Raw genomic sequence first — 5,317 nt, forward strand, 5'->3', positions numbered from 1 at the left:
CACCTGTAAAAAGGATATGCTCTTTACCATACCGTAAATCAGGAGAATATTTCCAAAACAGCGGAGAGATAATCACCATCGGTGCGCTTTACATACTAAGCCGTGTTAAAACAACCCCTAATTATGAGATGTAAATTGAGCGTGGCAAAAGATTATCTGGTGATGATACAAACCGCCCTATATAATAGACTAACTAGAGATGCTGATGGTTGGTGGGGCGCCACTCTCCGCCCCGCTTTGCTCATCTAGAATAACATATCATCTGCTCAAAGTCCACTTAGAATACGACAGTGCGCGCTGGGTAAATGTGTTCCCACTACACCGCTTTTGTGTGCAGAGAAAAGAGCTATTTGCTTGTTAATGGATCGCATTTCGCGCCAGAAAAAGATGACAAATGAATCTCACATTGCGCACCATGAGGTGAGATAGATGCCGGATGCGCGATGCTTGGGGGTGTTTCCGGCGCTCCCATCCATCACTACCTTTCATTTGGATTCTGGCGTTGCAGTTGCACCAATATCAGTTACTGTTTTGCTTAAACTAGTTCAGCTTTAAAGCAAAGTGTGAGATAAATCCACCAATCTTCTCAGATCATACGCACAAGTTGCATCTCAGTTAGGGAACCCGAGCCTAACCACTTTCATCTGCGTCCTATGAAATTTCATGAACACGCTCTCTCTTTCATTATGTTTCGTTTACAGTTCATCAGTGATCCCGCAGCATCACCCGAGGATATTCTGGGAAGGTGAGTGATAAGAAGAGAACGCTGGGAAACTGGGCAATCAGCGGCCGGGATCGTCAGGTGTGCAGAGTCCCACTACCTCGACCCCGTTAGCACGAAGCACCTCAAACAAACGTTTAATTTCCCTTCCCCTGACACTTTCAATCACGCCTTAGCACCGAAATGGTCATTTGAATTCAAGGAGAGACAATATGACTGATGTATTTATTATCGAAGCGCTGTCGGCGAGGTCTTGCGGTGAAATACCCAATCCCATTTTCCCTGATGCTCTCTTATTGGTAAATCTGGGGCGACCTAATGTTATGTGCCACCCGTTTGAGTAGGAAGAGTTGCAACCTATCACCAGGATCATCTCCTTAAACCCTGATAATCGTGCTCCCTCTGAGTCACCTAAAAAAAACACGCTTCTTTTTTTCTTTCTTTCTTTTTATTCTTTCCAGAAGGGGTGATGGTTGGAAGGAAGGTTGGGAAAACACTCTTCAACCAAAAATTCCCGTCGGCGCCTTCGTCAGAGACACGGGCGGAAGGAAAAGGGAAGCGAGAGAGGAGCGTTGGATTCGAGCAAAGGAGCCGTGATAGGAAACGCAGACGGCTCCGTGGTATAAGAGCCATGATTCAGAGCGGCGACGAGGCAACCCCAGCGCCTGCTCGCACCCCTTCGCGCCACAATAACAGCTATCACATCGCCCGCCGCCGCCATCACGCGCGAACGAGAGGGAAAAGGGGGAATGGCTGCTTGAAAGGCTTTGTGCGTTATATCTCAATGGCAGCGCGTTATGCAACAATGGAAAACCGCGAAATGTGCAAATGGCGGGAAGAAGGGGATTAAAAAAAATCAAAATAAGAAAGAAAGCGAAAGGGGAGAAATGCTGTAAACGAGAGTGTCGTAACAAACTGTTGTTATAAAAGATGATTGTAATCGCCGTCACAGCCATTAAGTGAAGCGCGGGAAGCACACGTCATCACCTAGGAATAATAACTAGAGACATAACGACACGGGATAGCGCGCATGGGAGGGGGAACGGAGAGAGAAAAAGAGAGAGAGGGAGGGAGGGAGAGAGGGAGAGGGATAAGAATAAAGAGAGAGGGGGAGACATAAAGAGAGAGAGGGGGAGAGAAAAAGAGAGAGAGGGGGGAGAGATAGACAGAAAGAGAAAGAAAGAGAAAGAGGAGTAGAAAAGTGAGAAAAAATATAAACAAAGAGACGCAAAGAGGAGGAGGAATTTAAAAGAGAGAGGCAGAGAAGGGTAGAGATAGATATAGAGAGATGTTCAAGTAGAAAGACAAAGAGAAGCAGTAGCGAGACAGAGGAGATATATATATAGAGAGAGAGACGGGAGGGATTAGAGAAGAAGAGACAAAGAAAAGGGAGTTAAATGAGTAGAGAGAGCTTCGAACAGGAAGATAAACAAGCTGATATATAGAGAGATGGGTGGGGAGGCAGGGGATCGAAGGGATAAATACAGTATGTGTGTATGTGTATATTTAAATGTGTGTGTGTCTGTGTGTCTTGTTCTATGTGTCTAAATGTGCGGAACTGTGTATGTGTGTGTGTGTGGTTAATATTTTAGTTTTTGTCTTTAACGTTTTGTTTGTTTTGATTCGTGGGTACTACGGTCTTTGTTTTTTTCTGTGTTTTTTTTTTTTGTTTTTTGTGTTGTTATTTGATGTTTGTTTATTTCTGTTTGTTCTGGTAAATCGTGTGTTATGGGTTGTGTAACTGTGTGTATAGAGAGAGATAGAAGAGAGGAGCAAGGAAAAAAGGAGAGGAGGAGAGAGAAGAAATACTGAACGAGACCGAGAGCAAGAGACGTAGGAAAAGAGTGATAAGGGAAAATTAAAAGAAACAAGAAGAGAGGGACTGAGCTAGAAGAGAATAATTAGTATGTAATTGAGATCCTAAAAAAGAAAAAGAAAGAAAGAAAAAAGAAAGAAAGAAAGGAAAAAAAATATATATATATGTAGATATATATATATACACACATATGTATGTATATATACATATATATATATACATATATATATTTATATATACACATATATATAGATATATGTATATATATATATACATATTCATTTATTTATTTATTTATTCACATTTATATTTAGATCAGAAACCGGGAAGAAAGAGAGAAAACGAGACTGAATGAAAATAAATGAATGAAGAAAAGAAAATGCGATGAAGACAATAAGAGGCGGGATACGAAGCGGAAACGAGAGTAAAGAAAGAGGGAAGAAAAAGACAGAAGAAGTCGAAAATTGAAGAGAGCCAAAAGGGGAAGAGGCGAGAGAGGACAAAGAGGGCAAATCGAAGACGACGGAAGTACGCAAGGACAAAGGATGATAACGGTAATAACAAGAAGGTGGACACAATTGAGATAAGAAACACAACGAGGCGGAGAGAAGAGGGGAAAGAGGAGGAGGAAATGGTATACTGCGGCGGAAGAAAACGGAAGGGAGAGAGGCGTATGGACACAGGAAAGAAAGGTACACAGAAAACAGGTCACATTTAAAAGTAGAGGAACATATATGCACACGCGGTTATCAGTATTCAGTTACAGATATTAACATTATACATTATATATAACTAATACTTAATATATTATATATATATATATATGTTATATATTATATTATATATTATCCTATATAGGATGCAGATAGATTTAATAGGAAAATATATATCATATTAAGTAGATCGCAGATAGATAGAAGAGATACATATATCATCATATAGTATAGATGCTAGATAGATAGATGCAGCTTTAGATTGAGATAGTACGGGACTGGATAAGACAGATAGATAGATAGATAGACAGATAAAGAATTGGTCATGATAAACATCTAATTTCGTGGCGTAAAACTTTCGTGGTTGTGTATTCTACGGTCACACCACGCCAAGTTTAACATCTCAAATGCCCCTTCTTCTTTTTAAACGTTAAAGTATAGTAGTATTATGGAAGAGATACAACCTCAGTAGAGAAAGAAAAACGCGAGATGGAAATCAACATTCACTTAGAATTAGAATTACTTAGAATTAGAAATGTGTTTGAGTTAGACTATAGCAAGCTGTATAAACTCGGTTAGAATAAGGACGATAAAATCATTCTAATGAAATATAAGCAATGCTAATGATAATTGGAATATGTGTGACGATAATGGAAATGATAATGAGGATAATGATGAAAATGAGGAGGATAAAGAAAAATGATGATAATGGTAGTGATAGTAACAACGGATAGTGATAACGTGATAATAATGATAACAAGGATAATATAGCAATAATATAGCAGTGGAAATGATGATAATGAATTTGATGATGATAATAATGGAGATAACAATTGCCACAAACATATATGATGACTACGAATATGGCAATATTGATAATCATGATTTTAATGATAATGATATTAACAACAGATGATAATGATAACGATAATAATGATGATGATAACGATGACGATGATAGTAATCATGATAATGATGATAATATCGATAATAACAATATTGATGTTGATAATGATTACAATGATAATAACAACGATAATAATGATAATAATAATAATAATAATATTATTATTATCATTATTATTAATAGAAAATAATAATAATAATGATAATAATAATGATAATAATAATGATAGTAACCATTATCACAACAATGATGATAATAATGATCATAAAAATGGTAATAGCTAGTAATTAGGATGATGATAATAATAATAACATTGATGACAATATTAGCACTAAGAACAATAACGATAATAATGAAAATGGCAATAAGAATAATGATAATAATGGTGATAGTGCGAATCAATGTAATACTAACAACAACAATGCATGATAAAGCCGACGATTCTTATACGAGCACTTATGATAATAGTAATGGTAAACTAGAGAGGGAGAGAGAGAGGGAAAGAGAGAGAGAGAGAGAGAAAAAAGAGAGAGAGAGAGAGAGAGAGAGAGAGAGAGAGAGTCGCCACGACGCGAAGAGAAGACTCGAATGAAGAGAGAGTGGGGAGAGCGAGAGAGAGAGAAGACAGAAAATGTTGAGAGAGAGAGAGAGAGACCGAGAGAGAGAGAGAGGTAAGAGGAGACGTAGAGGATATACAGAATGGAGGGGAGAGAGTGAGAGAGAGCTAGAGAGGGTAGAACCGACGAGGATGGATGAGAGAGACGGAGAGAGAGAGAGAGATCGATGAGACCGACGCGACAGGGGAGAGAAGTCCGAGGGGAGGAGAGAGGAATACAGAATGGAAAAGTGAGGAGAGAGAGAGAGAGAGAGGCAGAGACGAGGAGAGAGGAGAGAGAAGAGAAGGGGGAGACGAGAAGTGAGAGAGGAGAAAAAGAGAAGTGAGAGTAAGAGAGAGGTGAGGGAGAGACCGCGGTGGCCGGCGCCCGGTCCGCACAGAGAGAGAGGGGCGTAGTAGAGGGAAGTAGAGGGATGAGAAAGTGCGAGAAAGTGAGGAGATGAGAGAGGGGGGGAGGGAGAGGAGAGGGAGAGAGAGGAGGAGAGAGAGAGGGGAGGGAGGGAGAAAACTGGAAGAGAAACTTGAGAGAGTGAGAGAGAGAGAG

Source organism: Penaeus japonicus, unplaced genomic scaffold (genome assembly GCF_977035675.1).
Source record: "Penaeus japonicus unplaced genomic scaffold, GWHDUDI00000001_assembly GWHDUDI00000006, whole genome shotgun sequence".
NCBI lineage: Eukaryota > Metazoa > Arthropoda > Malacostraca > Decapoda > Penaeidae > Penaeus > Penaeus japonicus.